The following is a 6,740-nucleotide window of genomic DNA, read 5'->3' on the forward strand; positions in this document are numbered from 1 at the left end:
GACTTTGGACCATTGGGATAAAAAAGGCATTATTAGGTCAGTTTTTAATACCTATGTTGCTCATGACTACAATGCTATCTTTGCTTACTGTGTATAAAATTTATATTTTACCAAATATTTGTTTTGTTAAAATTGCTCTATATCCTTTTGTGTGTCAGCTAGTTAACTCTTTTTTCACTATAAAACCTATGAAGACAATAAACCAACCTACATATAGTAAAATACAAATTGTAGGATCTAATCCCTTTGTGTATAGCAAATAGCTAGGAGAGGTTGGACTTGATATTCATTAGAGAACTTTCAAGGAACCATGTAATTTTGAAGAGAATGCTTCTTGATCGGAAGGTAAAACAACTAGAATATTTTTTAAAATTTGATATTAAAATTGTGATGAAACAACTAGAATATTTCTTCAAACATAAGTTTTCTTCCTGTGTTAATCTTCAAGCCATAACTTTATTTCTTAATGTGGTGTACAATGGAATTCTGAAATCTAGGCAAGATGTTCCATTCAGCCATCCCAGGTCCATTACGTTGATGTTAAGAGGTTTTTCTTTTTTGGATAGTTTTGAATTAGCAATTATACAACCAAAGAGAATGATTACTGCTTAATCTTGGGACTGTCATTATAAACTTAACAATCTATCTCACTTCTTCACTAGGGAACATTCTTTTTTGCTGCCTGCGGGTAAAAATAAAATCACAAATGTGTTTAGTGCTTTCTTGTCCTTCACATTTCGTTCTCTTTACGTGAGAGAGAACAATTGATTTGGTATAATTTAATTGAATTTTAACTTTCTAATAATTAAACATTTAGTTTTGAGCTAAGAGTTTTTATTACTATGGTTTTATTATGCCTGACGCTCTTCATAGGCTGCAGATAAGTCTTTAGAGGGACTATAGAACTGTTACAGGAAAGCAAAAATATGAACAGCAAATGAATGATTCTGTTGGTCTTATGACTTTTCTTTCACCATTACTTTCTCAAATAAACTGAAGAAATAGGACTATAAAATTTTCTTTGTAGGATAATAGCTGTAACAGCTTGACTAGTTGAATAGGTAAATTATATTTTAAAAATTCATTTTTGTAGTCCAAGCAGGAGCTTTTGATCACTATAGTAAAACAGAAATATCAGTGTTTTCAAAATTAATAAATCACTCATATCACAGGTCCAATCCTCAGCAACACTATGATATCCTCCTTAAAATATTCATCTGCTATCTCAGATGTCATATTTTAAAATTAAATTTTAAGCTAATTATCCAGAAAGTATTACTAGAGCAAATGATGATAATACCCATGGGATGAAGATGGAAATGGGACAGATTTTATTTTAATAGGGGATCAAATATCTGTAAGTTGTCTGAAAATGGAACTCCAATTTTGAAATTTAGGTCAATAACCTGTAAAGGAAGGTTTTTCCCCCTGGCATACTTCAGATCAAGTACTCTTAGCACTAATATGAACTTTTATTTTTTTTTTCTGAGATTGAACAACTGTGGAAAAACTAAACTCATCTACATAAACTTCTAGTACCAGGACTTTTAACTGCTTCATTTTTGTTTCATCCATTTTGAAATCATGTGTATTCACTTGATTTAATAATTTTACAATGTATACATATATCAAAACATCACATTGGACCCAGAATTATATACAATTATGTTCTGTCAATTAGAATTTAAAATAAATAAATAAAGAAGAAGACGAAGAAGAAGAAGAATTTTTTTTAAATGTATTGTTCCTGCTTTGACTTATGTCATACTAACTCTCAGGACTTTTTTTTTTTTTTTAAAGGCATTCTATACATGAGTATGACTAATCCATTTGCTAGAATTGTGCAACAATTAAATATTTAATTTAAGAAATAGCTGATCTTTTTTTCTCACTAATAACTTGGAGGACTTGAAAAAAGAGAATTTTCTCATAATTCTCTAAACACATCGTAGACACAGATCAACAGCATAATGGAAAACCACCATGATTCAGCCTTACGGTTGGAGGTAGAGATACGGCTAGTGTACCATGTGAATGGATCAGTTTAGTGACCTTTTAAATCCAAGGAATGGGTGAGATTTAAGATAAATTATTTTAATTGAATAAATTTAGTTGAGTAGGGGCAATGGAAAAAATTAAGATCTACAAAACCAGAAACATCCTATTAACCAATAAAACAGAAAATAGTGAGTGATGGAAAGAAAAGCTGACATATTATCTAGAACTAGAAATTAGAAAAAAATCACATTTACAATAGTTTTTTTTTGTTTTTTTGTTTTGTTTTTTTTCCCGATTTGGAGTCTCACACTGTTGCCAGGGTTGAGTGCAGTGGCACTATCTCGGCTCCCTGCAACCTCCACCTTCCAGGTTCATGGGATTCTCCTGCCGTAGCCTCCCAAGTAGCTGGGATTGTAGGCACTCGCCACCATGCCTGGCTACTTTTTTGTATTTTCAGTGGAGATGGAGTTTCACTATGTTGGCCAGGTTGGTCTCGAACACCTGACCTCGTGATCCACCCACCTCAACCTCCCAAAGTGCTGGGATTACAGACGTGAGCCACCACTCCCAGCCTACAATGGCATATAAAAAATACTTAGGAATAAATTTAAACAAAGAGATAAAAGATGTGTATGTACACTGAAAACTAGAAAACATATATGAAAGAAATTGAAGGCACAAATAAATGAAAAGATATCTCATGTTCAGAGATTGAAAGAATTAATGTTGCTAAACTGTCCATACTACCCAAAGTGATCTACAGATTCAACTCAATTTCTATCAAAATCCCAAGGACATTTTTTTATAGAAATATAAAAAAATAATTTTAAAATTCATATGAAACTACTGAAGACTGCAAATTGCCCATGCAATCTTGAGCAAAGAGAATAAAGCTATAGTAATCAAAACAGCATGGTACTATACAAAACAGGCATGTAGTCCAATAGAACAGAATAGAAAGCCTATAAACAAATCCTTGCATTTATGGTCAACTGATCTACAACAAAGTTGCCAAGAACACACACTGGGGAAAGGAGAGTTGCTTCAGCAAATGGTGTTGAAACAACTGGATATTTATATGCAAAATAAACTAGACCCTTATCTCTCACTAGATATAAAAATCAACTAAAAATAAAGACTTAAATGTAAGACCTCAAACTGTAATACTTCTAGAAGAAAATGGGATAAATGCTTCTTGACATTGACCTAGGCAAAGATTCTTTTTTTTTTTTTTGTATGTGACCTCAAAAGCACAAGCAACAAAAGCAAAAATAGACAAATGGAATTACAGCAAAGTAAAAGCTTTTGCACAAGAAAATAATCAACAGAGTGAAGAGACAACCTATTGAATGTGAGAAAATATTTGCAATCCATACCTCTGATAAGGGGTTAAATATTCAAAATACTTAAGAAACTCAAGCAATTCAATAGCAAGAATGCAAATAACCCAATTACAAATTACAATTAATAATTGAGTTATTTGATTTCCTTGAGGATTTGGCAAAATACCTAAAATAATTTCTCAAATAAAGATATACAAATGGCCAACAAGTACATGAAAAAAAATGTTAATATCAGTAGTCATCAGGGAAATGCAAATCAAAACTATAATGAGATATTACCTTATACTGTTAGGATGGCTATTATCAAAAGGACAAGAGATAAGTGTTAAGGAGGATATAGAGAAAAGCACCCTTGTACATTGTTGGTGGGGGTGTGAATTAGTATAGCTATATTGGAAAATAGTGTGGAGGTTCTTCAAAAAATTAAAAATAGAGCTATCATATGACTCAGCAATTCCACTTTTGGATGTATCTAGAAAGGAAATGAAATCATTGTGCTGAAGAGGTATCTGCACTCCCACTTGCATGGCAGCATTGTTCACAGTAGCTAAGGCATGGGAAAGACCTAAATGTCATGGATGAATGGATGGATTAGGAAAATGTGGGAAATATACAAAATTTTTAAGATTGAATAATATGCAGCCTTAAAAATGAATGAAATTCTATCATTTGAAATAACATGGATAAAACTAGAGGAAATTGTGCTAAGTGAAATAATCCAGTCACAGAAAGACAAGTACTGCATAATCTCATTTATATGTGGAATTTTTAAAAGTCAAATTTATAGAAGTAGAATGTATGATGGTAGTTACTAGAGGCTGCAGTGTAGGATAGAGAAGATGTTCAAAGGATACAAATTTTCAGTTAGACAAAATAAAAAGTTCAGTAGAGCTATTGTAAAACATGGTGACTATGGTTAAAAACAATGTATTGCATACTTAAAAATTGCTAAGATAGTAGATTTAAATGGTCTCACCACAAAAAAATGGTAAATATGTAAAGTAACGGATAGATATGCTCATTAGTTTGATTTAACCATTTTACTATATATATATCTCTCAAAACATCACATTGTACACCATACATACAATCTTTGTCAATTAAAAATTAATTAAAAGTCAAAAAATGAAAACCAAAATGACCCCCTAAACAAACATACAAACAACAAAGAAATAGCTGACTTTCATATATAACCAGACCACAAACAAATTTTAAGTTTAAAACACCATAGCTAGGGTTTTGTTGGGTTTCGTTTACTATCTAAGAGTCTAGGTCCCAAACTTACATTCCTGCTATTTAGTACATTTGAAATTCCACTATTAGAGACTCATTTGGAATGACAGCCAGGACAGGTTTCGAAGAAGTAAAAAACAAATTTGTAAAATTATTATTGATCTACATGGGATTTTTTTATCTCTTATTTTTGGACTGGTAGAGTGGTTAAGGGGGAAAACATGTTTGTGAAATATAGCCTTCCTCGTTTAGCAGTTTAAGTGAACTGGAGGCCAAGGATTACTATTCTCCAAGGAAGCAAATGCCAGTATTTGGAGAGGGAAGTGGGAAGAGGAAAAATCAAACTATTAGCCTTCCTAGAAGGTTGCTCAGGCATCCTGCAACAATTGCTGCTTGGCAGGCTGAAGCCAGATATCCTTAAACAGAAGACAACTTTGCATTTCACAATTAGAGATGAAAGCTTACAATACAAACAAATAGAACAAGCAGAGTTAACACAGAGGAAATTTGGGTTTTTTCAAAGTATAAATGTATTTGAATCTTTCTCAGTTTAACAAGGAGATTTAGAAATTTGCTTGCATTTGGAATGGAGAGTTACAGAATGGGACAGAGGAGAAGAAAGAGGTTGTAGAGAATTTGCTTCACAAATTTATCTGTGCAGCTCCACTCATTTTTCTTGGTCAGTGATATATCCAAACTATGGCTAGAATGCACGTAAGCAGGACTGAAGCTGTTAAAGTACCTGCCGAAGAAACTAGTGGATATTCTTAACCATATTTAATCAATACAGAAAAGATACTTGATAAGGTGATATGAGAAAAAATATCATAGACTTTTCAAGAAGATGAATGAGGAATGGCTCTTGGAAATTACATTTCACCTATATGATGCTTTTCTCTTCTTGCCTATAGTTAGGGAAATGTAATGTCTTTTTTCTTTTGTTACCTAGTTCTCTATCTTCCATTGATCTTCTTTATATCCATAAAGTCTATACTCTTTACCTAATCTATGCCATACATATCACTTTCTTATACTAGGTCTTATTTAATACAAGGTAACCTTTGTTCTTTGAATTTACTCAGCTCCTGGATTTATATAACTTGTTTGGATAGTTGTGTTTACATGGTAAAGGATGTTGTGATATCTGAATATCTGAATCTATTTGGTTCCCTTTAGATATGGGACAGTGAGAGGTTTGGATAATGATGAATTTTTCCGAAAACTTATTTGAATCTATGTGAAAATAGAAAATAGAGTTCAACTAGTAATCATTAATTGCAGTTCTGAAGAATTCTTAGTCCTCTTGTCAGCAATTTGTCAGTGCTCATGGTGTGTTTGCCGTGTTATTGGTGGTACTGATGATTTCAAAACAGTGAGCTTAGAGAGAAAACATATCCTACCTGAATAAAGACTGGAATTTAAAAGCAGAAAAGCATGTGTAGCCTGCCCCTCCCTTTGTCACCAGCCAGGCTTCTCTCTCCAGCCAGACAGGCCTGTAGGATACTCTGAGGATGTGGGATGAGGGTCTGGGTCAGCAGGCAGGCAGTGACAAGGTTGAACTTCAGCACTGTCCCCAACTGCAAGGGGAAGAGCAAGGAGTCTTACCTGGCCTTCTTCAGGTTCTTGGGGGTTGGCCAGATGCCAGGAGTGGGTGGAGAATTGTAGCAGAGAAGAGACTTAGAAGATAGAACACTTGATCAACTAAATAAACATTATCAATTATGTGCCAAACAATTTGAGAACTCTGTAATCTGTAGACCTTGTATTTACAGGGTAGTTCTTTGAGATAACGCAATATCCACACAATGTGCTCTTACTAATCATTTAGACAATCTACATAGTAGACACAGAAAATGAATAAAAGAATTGAGTGAAGATGAAATCAGGACATGGAAGGGGCCGGGCGCGGTGGCTCAGGCCTGTAATCCCAGCACTTTGGGAGGCCGAGACGGGGGGATCACGAGGTCAGGAGATCGAGACCATCCTGGCTAACACGGTGAAACCCCGTCTCTACTAAAAAATACAAAAAACTAGCCGGGTGAAGTGGCGGGCGCCTGTAGTCCCAGCTACTCGGGAGGCGGAGGCAGGAGAATGGCGTAAACCCGGGAGGCGGAGCTTGCAGTGAGCTGAGATCCGGCCACTGCACTCCAGCCTGGGCGACAGAGC

General features: G+C 34.4%; 1 pseudogene; it reads left to right on the forward strand.

The window, feature by feature from the left end:
- The first annotated feature begins 6,092 nt into the window (after nucleotides 1-6,092).
- Nucleotides 6,093-6,740, forward strand: part of LOC112622607 — a 1,860-nt pseudogene continuing 1,212 nt past the window's right edge.

The sequence above is a fragment of the Theropithecus gelada genome, chromosome 4 (genome assembly GCF_003255815.1).
Source record: "Theropithecus gelada isolate Dixy chromosome 4, Tgel_1.0, whole genome shotgun sequence".
NCBI classification, from domain to species: Eukaryota; Metazoa; Chordata; class Mammalia; order Primates; family Cercopithecidae; genus Theropithecus; species Theropithecus gelada.